Source organism: Eschrichtius robustus, chromosome 14, assembly GCF_028021215.1.
Source record: "Eschrichtius robustus isolate mEscRob2 chromosome 14, mEscRob2.pri, whole genome shotgun sequence".
In the NCBI taxonomy this organism is placed as follows: domain Eukaryota; kingdom Metazoa; phylum Chordata; class Mammalia; order Artiodactyla; family Eschrichtiidae; genus Eschrichtius; species Eschrichtius robustus.
In genome coordinates this window covers 25,904,053-25,931,508 of record NC_090837.1, presented here as the reverse complement: position 1 = coordinate 25,931,508, position 27,456 = coordinate 25,904,053, and the positions used below count along the sequence as shown (strand labels likewise).

The window sequence follows — 27,456 nt, the reverse complement described above, 5'->3', positions numbered from 1 at the left end:
TCCAGCACAGTCCTAATTTCAAATATTTGTTGTGATATTTCCACATAAACCAGCAAAACAGCCCAGAAACTCCAACATTCAGGATCTAAATATATTTCCCAGTATATCTCTTTTATCAAGAGGAAGCATCAAAATGTCTTATAAGAACATAAGCCTCAATATTTGGTTCAGAAAGTAAGGGCACTCTTTTACACCCTTAAAACCACGACAGCAAACCTTTTGCCTAAGTGGAACAGACTCGATTTCAAGCTTAGAGGACCTGGAATAACACTGGCCACACACAGAACTACGGCCAGAAAAACCCTTCAACATACCTCTATTAGCTGAGCTAGAAAAGCAGTCTCTACAGTAGTATCATGTTTGGAAAGACACATTGGCCTGGTCTGGGTAAAGTAAATAATACGACTAAAGAAAATGAAAGCCTACTGTGAACGTAAGGAAGTTTATGTACGATGACGCTGAGAAACTACACTGAGCACAAAAAAGAAGTTGGTCTATTTTAGGAAGATTTCTACACACTAATAAAAATAAAGAGAAACTTACAGAATAGCCTTTTGGAAAAGAAAAGGCTCATTCCAATAGCTTCAATGAACACTTCACCTAGACTGTGCTTGAACGCTCCAGATTTATCTTGCCTGACGTAACACAAACTGTACCAACTGGTTTGGTGGCAGAACAGTGAGACAGGGCATAGGGGGCTCCGCTCCACCCTCACCGTGATAAGACCTCGGAGCAAAAAGAACACTGTTATTGACACCAAGCAAAACACAGCGAGACCTCAGTCTCCTCTCCAGACTTCTCCCAACTTCCTGGTTCTTCCTTCCAGAAAATGCTGTACTTGGTGACAATCAAATCACCCGTCTGCTTGCCCTGAAGCCTTCTGCTTTCTACTTCCCTTCCCATTGGAGCACTCAGCCCAGAGTTGGCACTCCCTCTAGTTTAGCTCCACCAAGCTGCTCCTTATAGGTTCCCAGAGGACACTGAAAATGACCAAGACAGACAGGAGCGGCTTCCCACAACACGTGCACCACAGTTATGCTGATCCCTGCCAACCGGCAACTTTGTGCTTTTCTACCTGTAAAATTAAGGAATTAGATTGGACCCATCACTAAGTTGATTTTGTAGAAAAATCAAGTTCCTAAGAATCTTTCCTTCAACGTCTCACTTTCCCTTTGTATTTATCTTTTTTCTAAGTCTCATATCTTGTAAATGGCTCCCCAAAGTTTCTTTCTTCTCTGCTCCAAATTCCACGCCTGCACTCCTTCCTACACCACTCAGACCCTCTCCCATTCTCTGCCTACTCCTCCAGCTGCTGTCAAATTAACTTTTTCTAGACCAGCACAATCCAACAGAACTTACTGCAACTATGAAAATGTTTTATATCCATCTGTGCTATCCGAAATACAGTAGCCACTAGCCACTTGTGGCTACTGAGCACTTGAAATGTGGCTAGTGTGACTGAGGAACTAAAATTTAAATTTTATTTTAGTTTTTTTAAATTTAAAGTTACATGGTAGACACCATACTGGACAACGTAATAGACTGTCCCTTTCCTGCTGCTGTCTCTGTCCCAGAGTTAAAACCTAATGAACTACAACTTCCCTCCCACTAGGGTGGCTATAATCAAAAAGATAGATGGTAACAAATGTTAGAGAGGACGTGGAGTAATTGGAACCCTCAAGCACTGCTGGCACAAATGCAAAATGGTGCAGCCACTTTGGAAGATAGTCTGGCAGTTCCTCAAGTGGTTAAACACAGAGTTACTAGGACTTCCCTGGTGGCACAGTGGTTAAGAATCCGCCTGCTGGGCTTCCCTGGTGGCTCAGTGGTTAAGAATCCGTCTGCCAATGCAGGGGAAACTCAAGCCCTGGTCCAGGAAGATCCCACATGCCACGGAGCAACTAAGCCCATGAGCCACAACTACTGAGCCTACGCTCTAGAGCCCGCGAGCCACAACTACTGAGCCTGTGGACCACAACTACCAAAGCCCACACGCCTAGAGCCCATGCTCTGCAACAAGAGAAGCCACTGCAATGAGGAGCCCACGCAACGCAACAAAGAGTAGCCCCCACTCACCACAACTAGAGAAAGCCTGCGTGCAGCAACGAAGACCCAATGCAGCCAAAAATAAATAAATAAATAAATTTATAAAAAATAATAAAATAAAATAAATACGAATTTTGACACGTAACTGTTCAAGCCAGACTATACTAGGAATAAAACAGTCAGAAATGCACAGCTCTAAGTTGAATCACTGTGAATCTGACAGTTACAGTGTTGACTTGGGCACGAGGTCCTGGCAACTCAGATACATGCCATGTCCATGCACGCTCTCCAGAATGTGATTTTCTAAAAGGGGGAACCACGCTTGGTGTGACGGCTCATCTTATGTCAACCTGACTGAGCCGCAGGGCGCCCACACATTTTGTCAAACAGTATTCTGGGTGTGAGGGTGTTTCTGATTGAGATTAATGATTGAATTCATACGCTGGGTGAAGCAGGTGTTCTCCCTAATGTGGGCGGGCCTCATCCAACTAATCGAAGACCTGAATAGAACAAAAAGGCTGGAGTCCGAGGGGACTCTTCCTGACTGACTTCTTGAGTTGGGATGTCAGTCTTTTCCTGGCTTTGGACTCCAACTCTCAGACTGGAACTTAGGCTAGTGGCTCTCCTGGGGCCCCAGTCTACCAACTGCAGATCTTGGGACTCCTCAGCCCCCATATGCATGTGAGCCAACTCCTTATAATAAGGTTGGTTCCGTCCTATTGGTTCCATCTCTCTGGAGAACCCTAATATACTTCATAGCTGAGAACAAAACAATTTCTCCTCAGTGTCTACAGTAACTGCAACCCTGGAAAATTCCATATATACCAAAAAGTATGTTAAAAAAATGCTTTCTAGGTGTAAGATGGAATAAGATTCTAGGCTCAGTCATAAACAGGTTTTTTTTTATCCACATAAATTATTCAGAAAGATATTCCAAAGTTTTGCAGATCTCAGGATAAGTTTTCATTCTGCAGAACTGTCACTTCATTGAGTCTAGAATTCCAGGGCCCCTACTTATTAAATATCAACAGTCTCTACCAACCATTGAGACAGTCAAAAAAGCTTCCACAATTTTCTAAAATGACCCCTATTAAGGACAAGGATCCTCCAAAACAGGTGGTAATTCACCAGAGACCTTGGCCCCCCGCACCAGGTTAAGGAGCAGGAATTGTTGGCCCAGACCCTCCCTGGAGCCCCAGGCCTGGGAGAGATGCGGAGTGGAGGGAGAGGACAACACAGCATGCAGCACTTCCAGGGTCTAAAAGCTTCGAAAGGAGTGCGATGGAAGTTACCACTACACCTCCCCGGCCTGCACGAGGGTGTCACATAGGCACCCACCACCACCTCTAGTCCAGTGAAATCAAGGTGTGGGGGGGAATAAAAAGTAGCTCTCCTCACAAAAACAGGATGGATGCTGTCTCTCTACATACGCTAAGAATAATCTCAAATAACAATAATCCAAGGAGTGTGTCACATGTATTTCTCAAATAATATTTCTTAAGATATTAAATATTTCTGAAACCAAAAACATTGAAATATATGCACTGCTCCCCAAATAGGGAAAGACACTGAAGGCTGCGAGCCCCTCCCACAGACAGGCATCATGCCCCAGCTGCGCCACACCCAGCACAGGTCCCTGAATCTCCACAGGTGGGCGCTGATGATGTAACTCTCCCTGGGTCAACCATTCTTTAGTGACAGTAGTCTCAATCCAAACCCCACACCCTGCCCGCCAATCCATATGGCCTCCAATGCAACCATACACAAGCACTTCCTCAGAAACCGGCAATTTTTATCTCAATGAAGATTTCACAAGAGATGAACAAAATGTAACAACACTAAAATTATACTGCTCAATCTGCCCCTTCTAGACTTACCTACTTGTCCTATCGGTCAGTGCTGGTACTCCTGACCAATATTTTTCATTTTGAAGGTGCTAATTACCATGTTATTTAATATAAAATCTACCTTTTGGATAGATTTTAGAAAACTTATTACCAGGTCTAAATCAGTATGTATTATGTTACAGCTGTAAAAGTAATAACCTTAGCTATAATCATATTCATTTATAGAGAGCTGCTACTTTTTTATTTAAAATAATTGTTAGGCAAGGGCAGAGACACACTGCTCTCACTTACACAAATAAGCTTGCATTCAGTGAGAAGGCTGCAATCTGGGTGGCTGGACCTCTTACCAGGATGTCCCAGTACAGGATTTACAGCTCTAGGAGCCCTGCCTAAAGCTAATTACACAGCCGCAGCCACACAGGAAGCTTGAGTTTCCTTTACATGTATAAGGAGATCACATAAGGAAAACAAAGGGCCATCTCTTACCTTCCACATATGGCAGGTAAAATACTATCTAAAAATCAAACCACAGACTCTTAAAAATGGAAAATATCTTGGAGGTCCCTTATAGGAAACCCCACATGCAGCACCACTGACAAAAAATGGAGCATACTGACTACTAAGTTAGGAAGCAAGTCATTACTTGCTTAACAGTTACTGAACACTTATTTTGTGCCAAGACGAGCCAAACGCCAATTCTCTGGGAAGCTAGTGAAACAAGGATAAATAAATAGATGGACATCCTAAGCTGATTAAGACAAAAATACCTACTTTCCAGGGGCTCACAGTCTAGGGGAAGAATGAGGTGCATAAGTGAACAGGTCTCCATCCTTGATGAATCTACTGCAAACATGAGGGACATACATGTACAAGGAATGGTGGGAGCAGGGGGACATCGTCCCTGGTTCTGCCCTTGCAGAACAGGAAGGGAGGTACAGGTCAGAGGTGTAAGAAAGCACGGGGCCCCTGAAGACCTGGGCCTGCTCAAACAGAGAAACGTCACAGTGACGACCAGCGGGGAAGGGCTTCGGTCTGACACACAGCACTGAGGGCTGAAGGCAGTGCCGCCCTGATTGGATGTGTCCTTCCTAAAGAGAAACCTGGTGCTGCAGAGGATGGACTGAAGGACACCATATGGGGGCTCGGGGAGAGGGGCCAGAAGGGCATCTCCTTCCCTGTAACTCCTTTCCTCTGACCTGAATCTGAGTGCCACACTCAAAACAAAAGTACCCTCAGCCCACAGCTCTCCCAGGATCTGAGGACCAGCACAGTGCTTTGATAAGTCTGCCCTTCCCCCACGTCGGTCTGAGAGTCTCCAGCCCCTACTCCAGACTTCGCACACCTGTGCCATTGGCACAGACAGGAGGAGGACCTGGTCTGCAAGCAGAGTCCAGCCGACTATTACTTTCTCCATCTAGACACTGAACTTCTCAACTTCATCTAAGAAAAAACCCTGTTTGGCCAGGAGCTACCAGAGGCTCCTCCTGAGTTCATGGTTACCTAATACTACAAAGCCTCTTTCACACAAACTGCTGCTAAGCTGCTTTTCTCTTTTTTTCCGATAACATTTTATTATGAAAATTTCAAACACACAGAAATGTTGAAGAAACTGAACAGTAAATACTCCACTTTTCTCCGTTTCGTAGCTGTGTAATTTATATTCTGAAAAAGTTTACACCTATCTGTTAAAATTATCATTTGGTCAAATTCAGCTTAAGGTCAAGCCTTTGAGATATTTTTAAATTCTGACTTCAATTTAAAACCCATTAGTTCTTCTCTAAAAAGCACTGTCTTCAATCTTAAGTCACTTGTCCAACCAGGATCCTCACCTACAATAAAAGGCTGAATTCTAAGGAATCTTGAAGGTACCTCCTGACTCCAAAATCCTTCTAATACACCTCACGCAGCTGATGGTGATGTTACAGGTAGAGAACAGAGCGGTGAACAGGCTCTGTGATGTGTCACCAGACCCCCACCCAATCCCGGGCCTCAAAACAGCAGCACAGCACTGAACTTCAAGTCAGGAGAGCTGGGTTCACACTCCAGCTTTGCCACACAAACTGTGACTGCAGGCAAATCACTTCATCACTTCGTATGTTTGCAAATGTTTCCTCTCCTATAAAGAGGAATTGATAAAACCTAATTTATAGTTATTGTACAAAATAACATGTGTAGACCAACAAAGAGAACAAAAATCCCAACACACTCATTCCAGAAGTTTTTTCACCAGGGCTCAAAGGTCAGAAAAATGGTACAACAATCCAAGATCAGGGATGGCAATTTCTTTCAGTGATTCAGAAACTCCACCCTCCCCAACCATCCACCCATGAAAAGCACACCAATCAAGTTTCAGAAATAATGCCAAGAGGACCTTAAGAATTTATCTTAACTGTCATTATATTGCAACAAGAAGGCTCCTCCCTGAGCGGAGGAGAAGACCGATTGTCCTGGAAACCACAAAGGAGCTCTGAGGCCATCCCTCACCAAGAAGCACCTTCAGCCCTGGCACAGTGCGGGACAGGAGCCCTTGGTGTTAACTACAGGTGTGGTCCCTAATCCTCCCACCTGTAGACACACAAGGATCCTGATTGGTCACCACTTCTTCCTTTGAACTCCTCTATGCACCTCCTATTCACCTCCAAGTAGAATCATTTGTCCCCTCTGTTACACTAAATGTATTGCTATTTAAAACTATTTAAACAGAATTGTGGGGACTTCCCTGGCGGTCCAGCGGTTAAGACTCTGGGCTTCCACTGCAGGGGGCACGGGTTGATCCCTGGTCATCAGGGAACTAAGATCCCACATACTGGGTGGAGCAGCCAGAAAAAAAAAAAAAGGAATTGTTATTTAATTGATAACTTTTAAATCCACTGTGCTTATTTACAGTATCTGGAGACTGCCCCACCCACCATGCCTGTTCAAATCTGTATCCCTCGGCAAGTTACTTAACCTCTCTGAAATCTCAGTTTCCTCATATGTAAAATGGGCTGGAAATAATACTCCCTTCCTTATAAGGATTTTGGGAGGATTAAATGAAATAATGAACCTAAAGTGTTTAGCAGGGTGGCCCACAGTAATGATGGCATAAATGTGAGCTATCGTAATCTATAACAACACACTGCATGCCCCAAGTATGACTAATGCTTTATTTAAATAAAAGCAGCAACTCAAAAGACACTCTGTCAGAGAAACCCTCCATAAGGAATGACTAAAGATTATTTTTACTCACTACTTCATTAAATTATACACTGTGGCACATAGATGTCAACAAACAACACTTGCTTCTGGTTCTTTCCCACTGAAAATTACATATCAGGAAACACTGAAAATATACGGTAGGGAGTTCCCTGGAACGCTAATCAGGAGACCTGGATTGTGGTCTCAGGCCTGGCATGCCTGCGTGACCCTGAGCAAGTCATGCTAACTCTGTGAGCCTTGTTTATAGGCGAGGAGGATGGATTAGGATCACTCAAAAATTCAAATATTCTATTTCACAATTTGTACCTCAAGAACCAGGAATCAAAACTTTTTTAAAAAAGGAAATTGCTTATTAGCTATGATGTTTTTATGTTTTTGTTATATATTGATAATATCCCACTAAAATTCAAAAGAAGGTTTCAACCAAAGCAACCTAAATACATTTATCTCTTATTTCACAAACTCCATATTCAAAATGTAGGGATCATATTAAAATTTTAAATTAAGAAGAGACTAAAACACTGAGAAGGAATCACACTGTCAAGGGAAAATTGAAATTTAGCAAACTAAATTGGAGTGTGGGGCTTCCCTGGTGGCGCAGTGGTTAAGAATCCACCTGCCAATTCCAGGGACACGGGTTTGAGCCCTGGTCCGGGAAGATCCCACATGCCTCGGAGCAACTAAGCCCATGCGCCACAACTACTGAACCGCGTGCCACAACTACTGAAGCCTGTGCGCCTAGAGCCCGTGCTCCACAACAAGAGAAGCCACCACAATGAGAAGGCTGCGCACCTCAACGAAGAGTAGCCCCCGCTCGCTGCAACTAGAGAAAGCCTGTGCACAGCAACAAAGACCCAGCACAGCCAAAAATAAATAAATTAAATAAAATAAATTTAAATAAATAAATAAGAGTCTGTAAGTAAAAGTTGCTACTAAATGGATCAAAACCAATAACCAAAACCAATTGATAAAATCGTGAGTTCTACAAAACCAAACAAAACGTTGAAAAGAAATTCAATGAGAAATGTTTTAATTAAATAAATCATAATGCAATAGACTTCTTATACTGAATTCCTCAACATATACATTTTTTTTAAACTTTCTTATTGTGAATTGCAACACACAACCAGATAGTGCATTTAAAGGTGTACATTTTAAAGACAGACTTGGAGTGGACTCCACTGAAAAAGGCAAGGCTTACTCAGACAAAAGCCTGAGCTTTGCCAGGTCAAGACACTGCACATGTGCAAGTGGGCGTGTATTCAAGGTGCAAGAGACAGAGACATGAAGGAGAGAGGCCAGGGAGATGCCTTCGGGCATGTGATTCTGTGCTTAGCCTGAATCTAAATACAAAAGTCCATTACTGCTCAAAATACTTCCATGCTTACTGACTAAGGAGCTGACTGGCAATTTTTAAAAGCTTATTTTTTATGTCCATTTTTAATTGAAGTATAGTTGCTGTACAACATTATTTAAGTTACAGACGTACAATAGTGATTCACAAGTTTTAAAAGTTATACTCCATTTATAGTTATAAAATGTTGGCTATACTTCCCATATTGTACAATATATCCTTGCAGCTTATTTTATACCTAACAGTTTGTACCTCTTACCCCACTACCCCCATATTGCCCCTCCCCCATCCCTCTCCCCACTGCTAATCAGTGCTTTGTTCTCTATTATCTGTGTCTTTTAAATGTTTATTTTTTTATTATAACATGATGTTTTCTCATTTTTAAGACGGATTTTACTTCATGCCTAAAATTAGGGTGTGATTATCAACTAATGCGCGCATTTAATATGGTGGTTCTACCTGCTCCCAGAAGCCAATGATGCAAACTCTGGCACTGAGGAAAGGCGGCCTTCAGAGGGACCTCTCCTCCACTTCCACCTCCAGCCCCAAGTGTGCACTCCCCTCCAAACACCCTTGCGGCCACAGAAGAAGGAAAAGGAAAAAGCAGTTCCTCTCCAACTACCACCCCTTCCCGTCACAGCTACCTCCTCTCTGCCTGGAGACGCTGGGTGAAGGGAGCCTGGGGGCAAATCTACAGGAGAAAGTGCCCAAGTGGACACTGAAGTCGGCCAGAAGGAGGAGATGGCAAGCAGGGCCAACACAGCTCCAAGTGGAAGGACAGGGCAAAGTCAGACCTCACTGGAAAGGGATAAAAAATTGAGTAGGAGATGAAGGAAGAACGTTTCAAAAATTTGGCTTTGTGAAGGGCACACAGTCAGAGGGTAATGAGGAGGGTGAGACACTTTGCTGATGTTGCTATTGTGTAAATGCCAGAGCAAGCTGCCTGGGGGAGGGCGGTGCTGCCCAGCACTAGCACATTTGATTCGAAACCACCCTACGTGCCTCGAAAGGAGGAAGAAACTGAGGCTACAGAAGTAAGGAGTTTGCCCAAAGTCTGAACTCTTTTCACTAAACCACAACTACTGATAGACAGGATACTAGAAAAAAAGAGTTAATTATCAGCAACAAAAATCCAAAAGCGCAATTCTATTTCCCTTTGTTTTGGCCACAGAAAAACCCACTCATACTAATTTATGATTTCTCTCTATTACTCTGCAAGACTTAACACAAGGAAATATTTAGAAACAACTAGAAGCTCCCTGCATTTTTCAAACTTAGAACCATAAGTCTTCTCCTTCTTACTGCTTTGAAAAAAATAACAACAACAACCAAAAAACCCTAATCTTATATTAGGACCTCTTTAGATCCATTTCTGGAGATCTTTTTAATACAAGTCGCTAAAGGGCCGTTAAACTACTGCTGATACTTAACATTCCAGACAAGTGACAAGGCTGGAAAAGGACAGCCTAAAAGAATTTCTGGCTATAGTACACAAATGGTTTTTCCAGATTTAGTCCAAAACAAATTGGTTCCCAAAGTTCAAACTCCCAGAATGCAAGAAATTTTGAGTCTCCTCTCCCTCTTCAGCCATATTTACAAAAAGAAAATGTTTATTCATGACCCCTCCAAACCATGGCTTTATGCTCAGATTTCTGGCAGGCAGTTACAAAATTGCACAATACTGTATTCATAAAATTAACTGTCGGCCATATTTTTAATTAAAAATATCAATTCAATATATTTGTACATTTATAACAAACTGTGATCTGAAATACAAAATGAAACATTTTCTTTTATTTTACTAATCATTCAAATGTAACAATGTAATAAACCCTTTAATAATAAGCTAAAAATTTTAGATTTGAGAAATGTTTTGCCAATGGCACAAAGAAAGTCTTTCCAAACTAAACAAGTTAAAATAAATTAGAATTTGAATTCAGTGTAATAAAAATTGAAATCTTTTTTCAATAAGCACTTCACTGATTAGATAACATGAAAATCAATAAAAAATACTAAGGAGTACTTTTTTCTTATATCTACTGAGTATAAGGTAGTGGTCTCAACAGTGGGTAATTTTGCCCTCTAGGGGACATTTGGCACCGTCAGTAGACATTTTTGGTTGTCACAACTGGGTGAGAGGCCAGGGATGCTGCTAAACATCCTACAATGCACAGGATACTCCTCGCAACAAAGAACTATAGGGCCCCAAAAATCAATAGTGTCAAGGCTGAAAAACTCCGGCGTGAAAAGATTGGTTTAAACCGAGGAGGGAAGGGAGATGTTCGTCTTTCTGCAGCAGACTATAAATACAGTCTCATCTGCACGGACATTGTGTTGAGCTGAGAAAGCCAACTCAAAAGAACTGACTGAAAGAGCAGGGAACGTGTATGACATGGGGCCTATTACACCCTTGATTTCCATCCACATTTTCTGGGAAAGGACAGACAGCTCAAAGAAGGCTCTCTCTGATCTCCCAGAATGAAATGTAAAGGAGAGTCACAGGGACTCACTGCTGACCTGCACCTCCTTCTGTGGTGTCCTAGCTAGCTGCCTGGCGGACCGACAATCCCAAATGGATGGTGAAAATCCACTGTTCTCCAGTCCATCTGAAACCTCACTGGCAAGAGGGAAAGCAGGGAACTAAACCCTGAGGGCCCCCTGCATGCCAAGCACTGTGCTGGGGATTCCACACACACAGCATTTCATTCAACCCTCCTTCACCTTGAGAGGTAAGGATGACCTCAGAGCAACCGTGAAAAGGATCACCTGAGCCTCCCACAGCTCCGACGCAAGGGTAGGGGTCTGAACAGGTCTGACTCCAGATGCCCCACGACGGCACCACAGCAGGGTAGCTCCCTAGGCTGTCTTCCTCAATCTCAGGTGCGGCCTGCACAGTGAGACACTGAGCCACGGTAGAGATTCGTCCCGGCCCCCCAATGCAGGTCTTGGCTGACAGCATCCCCTCGTCTCCGTGCCCACCACCCCTGCCAGCCCTGCTCCAGCTCCTTCTGTGTCAGGGAAGAATCACAGCCTGGCGACCCGAATCCCGCCCCCCCCCCCCCACCTCTCCAGGTGCCTGCCTACCTGCCTCAGGCCAAACGCCTGGCTCCCACCCTCTCCCTACCCCTTGTCTGATGCAGCCACGCTCTTTCCAACACCTACACTTCCACTCGGCCTTCCCGCCCCAAGAGCCCCTTACGGTCTTCTCCCACGTCACGCCAAGACTCTGTCTCTAGGCACTGCGACCACAGCACCCACCTCACTGTATTTCATCCCAGCAACATTTGAGACATACTTAGACTAAAAAATATTCGCTCTTTACCCTAAATTCAAATGTAGGTGGGCGTCCTGTATCTTACCTGGCAACCCTAGGCCCTGCACACAGACCGGCCAACAGGGAGCAAAGGGCAGCGCCAGCGCTGGGAGAGGAGGGAGCAGAACACGGGGACGAGACACAAGGTGAACCGGGATGAGAACGATGGGCAGAAGCTACACAGAGAACAGCAAGAACACTAAGCCCGAACCGCAGAGCTCAACAGTCAGTCCTCCACAAAACGGCCCGATCCAGAACTCCAAAGCCACTCTCCAGGGCTCCCTCCAGCAGCCGGGGTCTAGAGCAGCACGTTTCTTTCATGAAACCAGACCCCTGTGCCGGGCCCTTTGCCCGCTTCGCGCAGCTCCCTCCCACGGGCGCGTTATTCCCCCAAGTCCAGTGTCCACTGGTTGAAAACCCCTCCTCCTTCAAAGCTATCTTGGAGGACAAGCAGCTCAAGTCCCTCAAAGCCCAGCTCAGAGGACCTGGGTCACACGAAGCCCCGCCCCCAGACTGTCCCTCCAGCACCATCAACACGCCCTCAGGGCAGCCACGTGGAGGCTTCTCGGCCTCACCAGGACCGCAAGGTGCATAGAGGAGGTGAGGCAGGGCCAGTGCCAAAGGCATCATTTAAGAACTACACAGAGAAGGGAACCAAACACCCGACAGGCAGACAAAATCGGAGCTAGGATGCGAAGAGCCCAAGCCACTGCTGAAAGGACAAGCGTGTCAGAAGGAAATCCTGGAAGCGCTCTCGAGACACCTGTTACCCAGTTCATAGCCTGTCACACCACATCCTGCAACTGGGGGTAGAACTTCTACTCACTTATCAGTGGCAGGATGAGGATGTAAGAGGAAAAAAGAGGAAAACCATGGCAAGCACTTCCTTCTGAGTTCCAGATGTCATGGTGCACCCATCCCTGTGAAAATGCCAAGACTCACCATATAACTCAATTACACTGACTTTGCTGTTGCCAATTTAGGATCATGCTGTTTGTCTTTACTGCATGAGTAATGTATTACAAAGTCCAAGCACCGAACTTAATTAGGTGCCAGAATTTCAATACAATGCAACCAACAGGGTATCAAGAAAATAGAATGTGTAAAATAAATGTTTCTTCCTAATGCTTCATTCTAATTTTTAACAAGTAAAATTTCAGAGCAATGTTACCTGATTTAGCAAACTCTGAGCTTCAGTAACAGGTTACTAGTAACATATTAAGAGTAATAGAGACTTCCCTGGTGGTTCATTGGAAGGTGGTCCAGTGGTCCACCTTCCAATGCAGGGGATGCAGGTTGGATCCCTGGTCTGGGAACTATGATCCCACATGCCACCGGGCAACTAAGCCTGTGGGCCACAACTAGAGAACTTGCGCACCACAGCTAGAGAGCCCGCGTGATGCAAACTACAGAGCCCATGTGCTCTGGAACCTGCGCACCACAGCTAGAGAAGAGAAAACTCACACACCACAACTAGAGAGAAGCCCATGCGCAGCAACAAAAAGATCCCACATGCGTCAACGAAGATCCCACGTGCCGCAACTAAGACCCAACGCAGCCAAAATAAATAAATAAATAAATTTAAAATCTTAAAAAAAAAATTAATAGACTCTCATACATACAGCACAGCAGCTCACCCCAAACTCAGCAGATGGGGGTCTTCAGATTCTAATCCTTCAAAACTATTTCTTAGGTTTAAAACATTACCCCCAAAATTACCAAATCCTGTCTCTGAGAACATTGCCTACCTAATCTGATTTACTGCAAATGAGTAATTTAACTATTTCAGCTTTAAAAACAACCATCCTGGGCTTCCATGGTGGCTCAGCAGTTAAGAATCCGCCTGCCAATGCAGGGGACATGGGTTTGAGCCCTGGCCCGGGAAGATCCCACATGCCGTGGAGCAACTAAGCCTGTGCGCCACAACTACCGAGCCTGTGCTCTAGAGCCCATGAGCCACAACTACTGAGCCCGCGTGTCACAACTATTGAAGCCCACGCGCCCCTAGAGCCCGCGCTCTGCAACAAGAGAAGCCACTGCAATGAGAAGCCCGCGCACCGCAACGAAGAGTAGCCCCCACTCGCCGCAACTAGAGAAAGCCCATGTGGAACAACGAAGACCCAACGCAGCCATTAATTAATTAATTAATTAATTGAAAAAGAAAAAAAGACACAATGCAGGCAAAAATAAATTGAAAACAAACAAACAAACAACCATCCCTTCTAAGGACTGCAAAACACAAACAGATTTTTGTAAGAGAGAGAAGAGCAGCATTGTTCTGGGCCATAACACTAAACACAGAGCACGGTGCCAGAAGGCAGATCTCCAACTAGCAGCCTGGGACACTGCGGCTGTGCACTCAGGAATTCACAGTCTAGTGGAAAGAACCCAGATTATTCCGGTAGAACCTGGGTTCAAGTGCCAGCTCCACCACTTACTAGTTATGTGGCTCTGGGCATGTTACTCACGTCCAAACTTCAGTCCTTGCACCTCTAGGTGGAGGCTAAGAGCTCCTACACAGGACTGCTACAGGAACCACACCAAACAGCACACTGCTATCCTCCCTACACCACAGAGGTGAGTTCCCTGTACCCTAACTTCTTACTTCTTCTTTCCAACTCCTCACACCATCAGCAGAAAAGAAGAGCTCTCTCCCTCCCAGGACAATCCCCAGGGCTGCTCTGCTCTGCTCCATCTTCCAGACAACTAAAAACTCCACGGTCCACTCCAGGTGTGTGCCACCCGCTCTGGGGCCTAACCACTGCTGCTGTCACCCCGTGGGGTCTAACTCAGCACGGCCTTCCTTTGCCTTCCTCATTCAGTGGGTCACTAACTTGCACTTGCCCTTCCTCTGTCCCTGGTGTCCAGCCCTCTCCTCACTCGCTCCCTCGCCCAGTGTGAGTCTCCCCACCGGCCTTTCATCACACCTCCTGGCTGACACACATCTCTCTCTGAGCCTTTCTGCATGCTTTCAATCCCTTCTATCCTTCCATCTTTCTTCTTTTTGAATTGTTGTTTTTTAAGATGGGGTTTTTGTAAAAGATTCTTTATTAATTAAATTAGAAAATAACAGAAAAAACTCTGGGCCTGGCTTCCCAGGCCCTCTAATCAGTCCTCTCTGCTTCCTGTTTCCCTATGACCGAGGACAGACAGCAAACTACAGTCCATGGGCCAAATCCGGCTCATCACTTGTTTTTGTACAGTCCACAAACTAAGAATATTTCTTGCATTTTTAAATGGTTGGGGAGAAAAAAAAATCAAGAGTATTTTGTGACATCAAAAACTATACAAAATTCCAGTTCTCAGATCCACTAAGAAAATTTTATTGAAACACAGGTATACTCATTCATTCATGTATTTCTATGGCTACTTCTGTGCTGATTAGTTGCAACAGAGACTATATGGCCTGCAAAGTCAAAAACATTTACTACCTGGATCTGGAAAAAGCCTGTCAGTCTCTCATTCTCTACTGAGACTATAATGATATGCCTTCCCCTCCTCTCAGTTGACTTTGACTTTCTTCTTCTTTTCTTTTTTTTTTTTTTGGCCACGCCATAGAGTCTTAACCACTGGAGTGCCAAGGAAGTCCCTTTGTTTTTTTTGGGGTTGACTTTCATATAGAACTACAGGTGACTAAATTCCCCACCTCAGGAATGTTTTCCCCTTTTCCAAATCCTAACCATTACCAGCAGCTTATGTGGAAGCAGGTAAGCAAAACATTCCTTGTTACTATACAGATTGAGGCCTTGGTGATGCTGTCCCCGTGTGTACAAGGGACGGCTGATGACCCCTTATTCACTTCCAATCTTTCACAGCGGGCTGGCAGGCTAGCAGCTAGGAAAGAGAGCATGCAATATAGGGTACTGAAAGAAATGCTCAAGGAAGCCATGGGAATAATGTGTCTGTCCTGTACCACAATGTCATCATTTACGTGTTACCAGTATAGGTGAAAGTCAAAAAGATACCAACTCAAAACAGCAGAATTTCAAAAAGAAATCAGGAAGAAAAAGCTGATGAGGGGCAGAAGGGGATGAGGAGAAAACCGACAACTTAGAGACTCTCACAAACTGTGGTTAGTGGAAAACTGTGGAGACCCTAGCATTAAAGGGGCAGGCAGCCCTCCCCCGGAGGCCAAAGCAGCCTAAGGAAGGAAGGTCCCTATGAAGCTGGAACCTCAGCTGATCGGGTGTCCTCACCCCCTCGAGCTGCCACGCTACATAAGGTGGCCTAACCCCAGGGATCACTACCTCCTTGCACACCATCTGGGAACAAATAAGAAATAAGAAACCTGGAATGCATTCTCTGTGACTAGTCTCAGATAGGAAACCCTGACCTTTTGAAGGCAAGATGCTTTCACCTCAAATTTTTTTCAACTTTACCGAGATATAATTGATAAATAAAACTGTAACACATTTAAAATGTACATCATGGCGACTGATGCACATATACATTGTAAAAGGATTCCCACCACCTAGTTAATTAATACGTCACCTCACATATTTATCTTTTGTTCGTGTGTGTGAGCAGCAGGTTTTGGAAGGGTGCAGGTGCTGTCAAAGGTTAGAATCTGATCCTATTGTCCACAAGTTCCCGGGAAGAGGAAAACTCTGAAAGACAGACTCTGGAAGACTTGCTTCTGTAGCAGAAGAGGGAATTTGGGCTTAAAGTGTCCCCACAGCACAGCAGGGCTCTTCCAAGGGCAACAATACAGTCCTGAGCTGAAATAAATCATCTGATTTACACTGTCTGGATCCAGGAAGACAGGAGTCCCAGGTAGACTGTCCTCCTCAGAGGAGCTGGTAGGGTACTGTGTGCAGTTCTAGAACCACACTGTGAGGAGAAAATCTAATAACCAGCCTGTCTTCAGTCCAGAGAGCTCTGAAAACTCAAGTAAGTGAGACTTTCAACTCGGTAAGTGAAAATAGTCATTTTCAAACTTCAAAAGGCCCAGAAGGCAGGAATAGAACTAGAGAGTGAAAGTTATCAAGCGACAGATTCCAAGGCAACTAATAATCAGCGATGTCCCTACACCAACCGAGCAGCCTTAAAACTGGTTGGGTCCTCCCCTCGCCGAAGGCACTCAAGCAGGGCCGGGAGGACTGCTCGTCATCAGACACCAGCTGAATGTTCGGCTCCTGCACTAACTTCGGTTAGCTAGATACTTGAACAGTCACAACGCTTCAGCTCTCAGGGCTCCAGGTAACAGTGGTGCAATGTCAACTGTTATTTAAAGAGCATCACATTGAACTTACACGGGGGAATTTGCTGGGCTCACTTTCTCACTTGCCTGTTTCCTGAGAGAATCTCTTTCTCAGGGCAGCCACCAGCCACCCCCATCACCTGAAATGTCCCAAGCTCGCTTCTGATGCAGCATGGCACATATATCTAAGCTCCAGTATCCTGACAATTAAAAAAAAAAAAAAAAAAGTATGTAGACAAGAGACAAAGAAACCAGTAACTGCTATGAAAAAATTAATCAGCTGTTTGAGAGATAACAGGTCATTCTTCCTCTCGACCTCACTATGCTCTGAAGCTTCACCTGCAAAGATGTTCAGAGACTGAGAACCCTTCACAGAAGTCACTCTCTGGCGTCAATACAGACCCTGCTGCTGCTGACCACCCTCTCCCCACCTGCAGGACTCCCTGGCCGGACAAGGTGCAGCACCTATGCAATCACATGTGACGAGGAATGAAACAGCATAGGAACCTTGGGTGGTTATCCCTGAGGATAATGAACCTCGGGTGAGAAAGTAAACACTGCGTTAGCGTTTCAGCAGAGACTCTCATACTTGCATAATAAATCCCCCCCTTAGCCTACAGGATATACTCTTCAATTTTTATTTCCCGCTTAAAAAAAATCACTACAGAAATTAGTATTGGAAAAAATTATAAATTCCAAATTCATACTTCACTGTCACTTTATTTAAAATAATGTGTATACTGCATATGTGAGAAAAACGAACCAATCAAACAAAATCATCATTAACTACTATCAAGTGACCATCCCATATTTAAAACTTGCCTCTGAGTGGCTTAAGGGAGAAGAGGCATGAAATTAGGAAGAGAAGAGAGGGGGCCCAGCCAAGCGCTCAGGCAAGAAAGGGTGTAGGAGGAGGCAAAGAAGAGGACCTCAGTAAGACCAGGCAGGCATCAAGGTCAGTCCCCCAGCCATCGTCCTATGACACCCCCACAGCCTTTGTCACTAGTTGCAATTCTTGGGCAGTTTTTCATACGTGGAGCCAAATGTCAGTGCAACTATAACTACCATTTACTAGGGAATCTGCCAGAGCAGCACAAAATAAGTCCAGCCCTCTTTCCATGTGAAAGCTCTTCAAATATTTCAATTATAAGAGAAACAATGCCCTACATAGTCTTCTATTCTCCAGGCTAAATGGCACTGTCGTTCCTTCAACCATATGGCAAATGCATTCCAGTTGAAAGGCAGCATATTACAGCGAAAAGAACCATAGGGCTTTTAGTCAGAAAACTGGGCTCAAGTCCAAGCTTGGCCCCTGGTTAACTTTGTATTCTTAACCTCGTTTCCTCATTTATAAAATTAAGGAAAATAACTACCTTAAGCTGTATGGTGAGAGGACCATATTTAATGAAAGGTACACATGAAATGTATGCTTTTTCAGCCATGCTGCCATGGATGCTCATTAGATTCCACAGTACTAATAACCTAAACCTCATAAACCTTATGAATTAAATTAGTTTTATAAATAAAGTTTTGGAACCCAACCCAACTAAGCACATGTGTGGTGGGGGAAGACAGCGAGAAGCAAAGGCAGGAGAGGAGGTGACTAAGATCCCTGTACTGCTAGACAGTATGCTGGCTGGCATTTATATTCTACACTAGACCTTCAGAAATATTACTTTAATATAAACTTGCAGGTTGTGTTTTGTTCTGAATTTTTATAAACGAACATTAGTAACTGAATTGCCCAAAAAAGTTTTCTGCAAAATAATGTTTTATTCATTACAGTGACATTCTGATTATTAATAGATGACTAGCATTCCATCATGATGGAGCTGGTCTGGATGAGCAAGACTTTGACCTGGATGGGTAACATGAAGGGTGAATAACCGTGTGTCTAAAATGTGCATTTCTAACTTCATTTCAAAGTCAAATATAAAAAAACAAAATCAGAACCGAAATTCTTATTTTAACTGCATTACCACTAGGGCCAACATAGAAGGGTTAGTGCAGGCCAAACTAGGCTGCATATCAATATAAATCTGCCCTTATTGGGAGGGAATTCCCTCCAGGCCTAACCACTCTAGATGACCCAGATTATTTTCCCTAAGCATCACCATGAATAATTTAAAGTAGGCTTTACTGGAGGGACAATCTCAATAATTCATAGGGCAATATAACAAACACAGAAAAGTTCAGGAAGAAAACAAGAGTCTTGACTGGGCCCAGAAGTTTTGCCATGTCCCCCAAAAGTACTCTCAACTGCATCCATCAGAAAACTCCAGCACATATATCTCAACTGGTTTTTGGGGAACGATGTCTATTACTTGTCAACAGAATAAGAGGATTTGGATACAATTTATAAATGTGCAAACTTTGCTACCAAGGACTCATATGTGGATCTCCTAGAACTCCATATCCACATTAACCAATTGGGTCTTTTTTTTTTTTTTCTTTTTGAAAATGTTTCTACTTTCTCCTGCAAGATTATTAATACTAATACTGACTTAAAGTAACTTGTAACAACATTTAGGGCAATCTAGCCTTTGGTACTTCATATACACTACTCAGAAAGCCCCCACAGACTCAAACTGCAATGGTAAAACCCTAGGCTATGCTACTTGTTTATTTCCTGACTTTCCACCCCTGCCCCTATTAGACAGTAAACTCTAAGAGTGCAGGGTGTTTTGTTTGTTTTGTTCATGCTGTTGCCTCAGAGCCTAGAACAGTGCCTGGTCCATCACAGCCTTTTATTATCTGCTGAATTGAATGAATAAACAGTATATTTATACTATGGAATATTACTATGAAGCCATTAATCACAATGAGTCAGAATGATACCAGCTGATTTAATGGACTTTCCAGAAGTATTAAGTGAGGAAAACAAAAAGCAGCAGTGCCAAAAATATTCCATGTTTTAAAAAGTATGCCCTGAAAACCCATACATTGATCAGGAAGTGGAGAACTTAGAACCTGACACACTGCTGGAGGGACTGTAAGATGGAGCAGCTTTGAAAAACAGTTGGTGGTTCCTCAAAAAGTTTAACATTGCTACCATATGACCCAGTGATTCCACTTCTACGTATACACCTAAGAGAACAGAAAACATCTGTCCACACAAAAACTTGTACATGAATGTTCACAGCAGCATTATTCATAATATCCAAAAGTGGAATAAACTAGGGACTTCCCTGGTGGTCCAGTGGTTAAGACGCTGTACTTCCAATGCAGGGGGTGCGGGTTCAGTCCCTGGTTGGGGAACTAAAATCCCACATGCTGTGTGGCCAAAAAATTTTAAAAAAAAAGAAAAGAAAAGTGGAATAAACTAAATGTCCATCAACTAATGAATAGATAACAAAATATGGACTATTATTTAGCCATAAAAGGAATGAAGTACTAATGAATGCTACAACACGGATAACCCTTAGAAACATTATGCTAAATGAAAAAAACCACACAAAAGGCCACATATTGTCTGATTCCATTTACATCCAGAACAGACAAGTCCAGAGAAAGTAGATTAGTGATTGCCAGGGGCTTGGGGGAGTGGAGAATGGGGAGTGACTGTTGCTGGGTACAAGGTTTCTTCCTGAGGTGATGAAAATGTTCTGGAATTAGAGAGCGGTGCTCAATGCACAACTCTGTGAATGTACTAAAAACCACTGAGGTGTGCAATTCAAAAAGCATGGCAACCTAAATGTCGATCAACACAGGAATGGATAAAGAAGATGTGGTACATATATACAATGGAATATTACTCAGCCATAAAAAAGAACAAAATCATTCCATTTGCAGCAACATGGATGGACCTAGAGACTGTCATACTGAGTGAAGTAAGTCAGACAGAGAAAGACAAATATTATATGATATTGCTTATATGTGGAATCTAAAAAAAGGGAACAAAATGAACTTATCTACAAAACAGAAATAGAGTTACAGATGTAGAAAACCAACTTATGGTTACCAGGGGGTCAGGGGGGAGAGATAAATTGGAAGATTGGGATTGACATATACACACTACTATGTATAAAACATTGATAGATAACTAATAAGGACCTACTATATAGCACAGGGAATTCTACTCAGTACTCTGTAATAGCCTATGTGGGAGGGGAATCTGAAAAGGAGTGGATATATGTGTATATATAGCTGATTCACTTTGCTGTACACCTGAAACTAACACAACATTGTAAATCAACTGTACTCTAGGGACTTCCCAGGTGGTCCAGTGGTTAAGAATCCATCTTCCAATGCAGGCGACACGGGTTCCATCCCTGGTTGGGGAACTAAGATCTCACAAGCCTCAGGGCAACTGAGCCTGCACGCTGCCAACTACTGAGCCCACGCGCCACAACTAGAGAGAAGCCCATGCACCACAACTAGAGAGAAGCCCGCACGCCGCAACTAAAGATCCCACATGCCACAACTAAGACTGGATGCAGCCAAAATAAATTAATTAAATTAAAAAAAAAACTATACTCCAATAAAAATTTAAATAAACAAATAAATAAATTTGACTCATTTAAGTTGGAAAACAACAAAAAGGATGAACTTTATGGTATATGAATTATACCTCAATAAAGCTGTTATTTTTAAAAACCATACATCTTTGCAAATGAATACATGAATGAATATATGCATACATGATTCTTGTATTCAAATGAATACATGAACGATGAAGAGTGGTATGAAAGGTTGACATTCCTGGTGGTGGAGTTCGGGGGAGGGGAGAGTGGGGTGGGGAGAGGAGACAAGTGTTGAGGCAAGAAGGAAGAGATAAACAAAAAAAGACTACAAAATCCAAGGCTGGTGGCCTTGAGTGGCAGGGGCCGGGCAAAGTTGAGTAAGTACGCAATGAGGTAAGCTTGAGGAATAAAAATGAGGGGGACTTCCCTGGCGGTCCAGTGGTTAGGACTCAGCGCTTTCACTGCAGAGGGCCCAGGGTTCAATCCCTGGCCAGGGAACTAAGATCCTGCAAGCCTTGCGGCTCGGCCAAAAAAAAAAAAAGAATAAAAATGAGGGAACTAAGGTTTAAAAATTCAGCAGGTAATTTGTAACAGGGCAGAGAAAGCACACTTGACTAAGTGTAATGATGTGACGGAGTTTGCAGAAATGCAGAGGCCAGAAAGGGAAAAGGGCAAGAACACGGGACAGAAGATTTAAGACTGACCCTAACCAGGGACTTCCCTGGCAGTCCAGTGGTTAGGACTCGGTGCTTTCACTGCTGGAGCCTGGGTTCAATCCCTGGTCAGGGAACTAAGGTCCAGCAAGCCACCAGGCCAGGGCTGGGGGGTTGGGGCGGGAGGCTGGGGGAGACTGACCCAAACCCACCAAGGTTTAAAATGTGCAAGGAGAAGACTCAATAGCTCCTGCTCAAGAACTCTTGGGCCTGGTGGGGTAGAACAAACTATGACCAGGAGACGCTTCCAGGGAAAGAAGGGAGTGGGACTCAGGACACTGGCGTCTCCTACATGGGAGGACAGGGGCATCTCTCGGAAGAAAGTGTCCAGTTGTGACTGTTCTGGAAAAAAGCAGCCCCAACAAACTGCTTCAGGACTTCCCAGGGGACGAGGTGCCCCTGGAAAATGGCTGAGTTGGGACTTTCCCCAAGAACAAGAGAAGTGAGAGAGGAAGAAAGGGACAACTTTCATTTTTAACAAGTATTTCTTGACAAATCCTAACACTGCCATCAGTTTCTTTGCCTCTTTCCCAAGCTTAATCAGGGTCTTTTTTTTTTTTCCTTTTGTACAAACTCAGTTCTTTTGAAAAGAAGTGTAATACGGGGCTTTTTTTTTTTCAAGAGACAAAGTATTTTTCCCCTTTAACATTTCTGTTTTCCCTGGGCTATATGCACAAGAGACGAACTTGAAATTTAATATCTTCATCTCTTAAAACTTTACCATCCAAAAACAACAACAACAAAAACCACCACCACCAAGATGGAAGGTATACAAGGGGAAAAAGGGAAACAACATGAAACAAATGCACATTCCTTCCAGAGCCCAGAACAAAGGTGATATAATAGATATCACAGACAGAGTCTCCTCTGTCAAGAAATTAGATTTTAATTAGACACTAAGACACAATTATATGGACTTTGCAAGTTGGTGTGCATGGCTGGGAGGTGTCTCAGGGGTGGCAAGGCCAAGTGGACCTGGAGTGAAAAGCTCCTCAGGGGCAGGGACTAAGTGACCCACTTCCTCAGGACCCATGCCTGACAAACTACTCACCCAGCAGATGCAACGACACGCACCCCGCTCCGCACTGCGGTGTCCCAGCTGGTGGAGAAGAGCAGACAAAACCAGGGAGCCAAATCCTAACTGGACAGGGTGCTGGACAAGCCTGCAGGAGACAGGATAAGGGATGCCTTTCAGGCCAGGTCCTATCTGAGCTGAGTTTTGAAGGATGAAGTGAGAGAAAAGCTTTTCAGCAGAGGAGACTGGAGAGAGCTCCAAGGACCAAGAGCTCAACGAAGCACGTAAAAGGAGGTGGGGGCAGGACGAGAATGGCAGCCTGAGCCCAGTGACACCAAGCTAAGGATTGGTAGATCTGATTGTAAAGATAGTGGGAGCCATTGAAGGATTTTAAATTGTGCAGAGAGCAGGGCAGTAACCGTGAACAGATTAACATTTTAGAAAGAAAGGCAGGGGCAAACCTCAGGATTTAACCAAAAAATAAAGACAAGAACTACAATGAAGATGTGCAAAAAGGTCAGGAAAAACATTTAACAGATCTGCATTCTCTTCTTCTGGACAAATGTCCTTTACAGAGTTTCCATGTTATCCTTTGAAAATGGAGAACTCAGGTGGGTGAGAGCAGTCAGTCCTCCCAATGTGAACATGAGTATTTGAAGAATTACAGATTGCATTATTAATTTTAATTTGAGACACTTTTAAAACGTATGCTTGACATACATTATATATTGTAGTTTTGTAAGTACAAAAGAAAATTTACAATAACTCTAAATCTAAATCTAGTAAGATTTTTTAAATCTTTAAAAATTTTTAAGATTTCACAGACACAATGGTCATCTGTTACATTCACTTTGGAACCGGACAGGGTGCTGGACAGCCACTTCTCCCCTCAGCGTATCTGAAATATAATCTGTAAGCCTAATTTCTTGATGGTCATGGTGTTTCAGAGCAAAAGACTGGGGCCACAATACTAAAAGGTTTCGGAGCTGACAGAGAATCCCCACAGGGGTTCTTTACCTCAGCAGCCAGTCTATTCAATACTAACAATTCCAACCACCAGGAGGAATTTCCCTGCCTAGGCTTATACACACACAAAAATATCCTGACATTTTATATCTGGTAGGAAAGGATGATCAGAAGTATCTTTAATACCAAGCAAATTCAACAGAGCCTTCTTAGTTGCCTGTGGATTGGGACAAATGACCACAAAGTAACTCATATTTACTCTTAAAAAGTAATCTATATTTTAATCTTCTCAGCAGCAAAAGCCCCAGGAACTTTTTCACTAAACTCCCTTATAACAACAGCAAAACAATAGATTCTACGTTCTCTTTATTTCTAAAAATACCTTATTGTGATAAGAAAACCAACCTGTAGTTGCCATTTAGTACCATCTCATTTACCACCATTTACTATCACCATCATGTCATAGAAGATGCTTTAATTTTAATATCAAGAAAATGACATTTTTTAGAAAGGGAAGTCCTAGTTGAATAAATTTAGTTTTATGAAAAACTCCCTATATTGTCCTCGTTTTTCTTAATACTCTGAAGCCCACTCAACAGTTCATTTCAGGGGTCTGGCCAAGAGTCTCCGAGATTGGTTCTCACCAGCTTTACAACACCACCTGGTCTTTGACAAGGGACCACAATGTCATGGAACTGGTGAGAAGGCCCAGTTCTACCCCTGGCTGAAGAGGACTAAGTAGGCAAAGATCCATTAAACATTAAAATTGGCAACTCAAGCTCCTTTCCATCTCCACCCCCAAACCCCACACTTTACAGATGGGGAAATGAAGCCCAGAAAGGAAAACCGACTTGCCCAAAGCCATAAAGCCAAGAGAATTTAACTCACCTACTGACACCCTGCCACTGTTCCTCTACTGAGGTGGAGAGTTTGCGTAATGACTATGTACAAGTTAGCCATGTGATTTAAATATGTATATGGTCATACAGCAAATCTTAATGTATTATGAAAACCCATCCTTAATAATAATTTTGAACCAAAGCAATACTATCATCTGAGTCATCTAAAATATAAGATGTACTTTATAAAGTCAGTTATAAAGAGAACCTCTGCTTCAGAGAAATCCCGTCTCAAGAGGACACACTGCAGATACACAACCCCAAAAGTTCAAGTTTAAAACAGAAATTTTGATACAAACCTCACCTTAACCAAAACTGCTATAATCACTTCCCACTCACTACGATGCTGAACTGCACACTTAGATATCTGGACTGTTGACAAGGTGCAGAGTGATAAAGCTTTTCTATGGCACAATATTCACTTTCTTTTCTTTTTTAAAAAAATTTATTTATTTTATTTATTTATTTTTGGCTGTGTTGGGTCTTCGTTGCTGCGCGTGGGCTTTCTCTAGTTGTGGTACGCAGGCTTCTCACTGCGGTGGCTTCTCTTGTTGCAGAGCACGGGATCTAGGTGCACCGGCTTCAGTAGTTGTGGCTCGCGGGCTCTAAAGCACAGGCTCAGTAGTTGTGGCACAAGGGCTTAGTTGCTCTGCGGCATGTGGGATCTTCCCGGACCAGAGCTCGAACCCATGTCCCCTGCATTGGCAGGCAGATTCTTAACCACTGCGCCAACAGGGAACCCCTCACTTTTTTACTGAAAATGAATGTCAAGAAAATCCCTACATACGTAGAGTATGCGCAGGTAATTAAAAAGCATTCTCCAGCTATCTCAAGATGCTTGGAGTACACTCATTCAAAGGAGAAAAGGAGACATCTTTCAAGAGAAAAAAATTACTGGATCAGCTATCTCTTTACAGAAAAAAACCTTACCTAGGTCAATACCCTACTTCTCCTTACCCTTCTGCATCGATGTGTCTATTTGATAACCTACCCATATTATAGTGATGTCTGCTGGTATCTACCAAGCCCCAGGCTCTGATTTCATCTCAAGATGCAGCCCCCGGGGTGACAGCAAACATTTTTTAGTCTCTTGCATCTGTTGCAAACTTACAAAACATTATCAGTGGCTTAAGATGATTTTTTTTTTTTAATACAACAGACATTTCCCCCTGTGATCAATACAGGACGGCAAATTTATGGGAATTTTCCCTGGGTCCTCCCGCGCTTGCCGGCGAATTACCAAGGGCATTAACGAATCAAGATTCTCTGCGCTTGAATGATCACAGGAGTTACTTGGTTTTGTAAATGGGCCGAAACTGAGTGGAAACTGATTTCTTTTCCAGCCATCTCCAGCGGAGCTGCCCAGAAACGAACTCTGATGTCTTAAACGTAACCACTGAAGCCATACAATGACCACACTGCGGGAAAGGCAGAATTTCCTCGGCAGAACACAAGATTATTCACATCCAACCTGATGCAATTAACCAGGTCTGGAGAAAAAAGGATACTCCTCCTGCTCCGGGCTGACCCCGCCGGCGGAGCTGCGCGCGGGTGGGGGCGCGGCCCGGCGGAAGCAGAGCCCGCAGGAGGCCCGGGTCGGCCGCCCGCCGCGTCCTCGGGCCCGGGGATGGAGGCCGGGGACTAAAGGACTGGGGGCCAGGGGCTATGGGGCGGCGGCCCCAGCCTCTCCTGGGGCGCGAGGAGAGGAGACCGGTGGGCGCGGCCGCAGAACCAGCCGGGCCCCAAGCAGCCGGGACGCCCGCCGGCCGGAGTCGCGGCTTGGGCTGCCCGGGGGCCCGCGAGGGGATGGCGCAGGCGCGCGCCGGGCGGGGGGCCCGGGAGGGGACGGCGCAGGCGCGGGCCGCCGGGGTCTGCGGGGCCGCCGGGGCCTGGCCGCGCGGGCGGCGCTGAGGAGAAGGACGCTCCCGCCGCGCACACTCAGGGCACCCGGCCCCGGCTCTTACCGCGCGGCGCCGCCTCGCTTGCTCGCTGGCTCCGGGCTGGGGCCGGGCGGCGAGCTCGCCCGGTGGCGCGGCCCGAATCCGTTGAGTCCGGCCTCAGGGCAGCAGCCAACCCCGCGGCGCCGTTCGCCCGGCCCGCCCAGCCTCCCTCGCGGCCCACGCCCCCAGCCCGCCCCTTGTCCGTCCCACACGGCCGCCGAAGACTGCGCAGGCGCGGCGCATGCCCCGCCCACATCCGCCGCCGCGCAGGCGTCTACAGCACAGCCCGCTCGGCTCGCGTCCCTCCCGGCTCTGGATCGCGCAGGCGCCGTATCATCCGGCCGGCCACAGAAAGTCCTCAGTCAGGCAGTGCGCGTGCGTCAGGCTTCCTGCTCGAGCTCTGGCTGGCGGATGCTCCTGGAGGATGCACTGGGCACTGCCGAGTGATGTGTTCACGCTCCATCATCCCAAAGGCTCGGCTTCGCCCAGAGGTCCACCGTTC

General features: G+C 44.7%; 1 protein-coding gene across 7 annotated transcripts in view; it reads right to left on the bottom strand.

The window, feature by feature from the left end:
• Positions 1–27,104, bottom strand: part of SPECC1L (sperm antigen with calponin homology and coiled-coil domains 1 like) — a 120,648-nt gene extending 93,544 nt beyond the window's left edge. For 2 of the 7 annotated variants that reach the window (XM_068562594.1, XM_068562599.1), the window contains exons 1-2: positions 26,979–27,067; positions 23,186–23,297 (exon numbers count right to left, since the gene is read on the bottom strand). The gene's annotated coding sequence lies outside the window, so the exon portion shown is untranslated. Of the gene's footprint in view, positions 1–543; positions 727–8,904; positions 8,964–23,185; positions 23,298–26,485; positions 26,504–26,978 lie in introns of those variants that run through there. The other 5 variants (XM_068562595.1, XM_068562596.1, XM_068562600.1 and 2 more) reach the window with 5 other exon arrangements.
• Between the last annotated feature and the right edge of the window lie 352 nt (positions 27,105–27,456).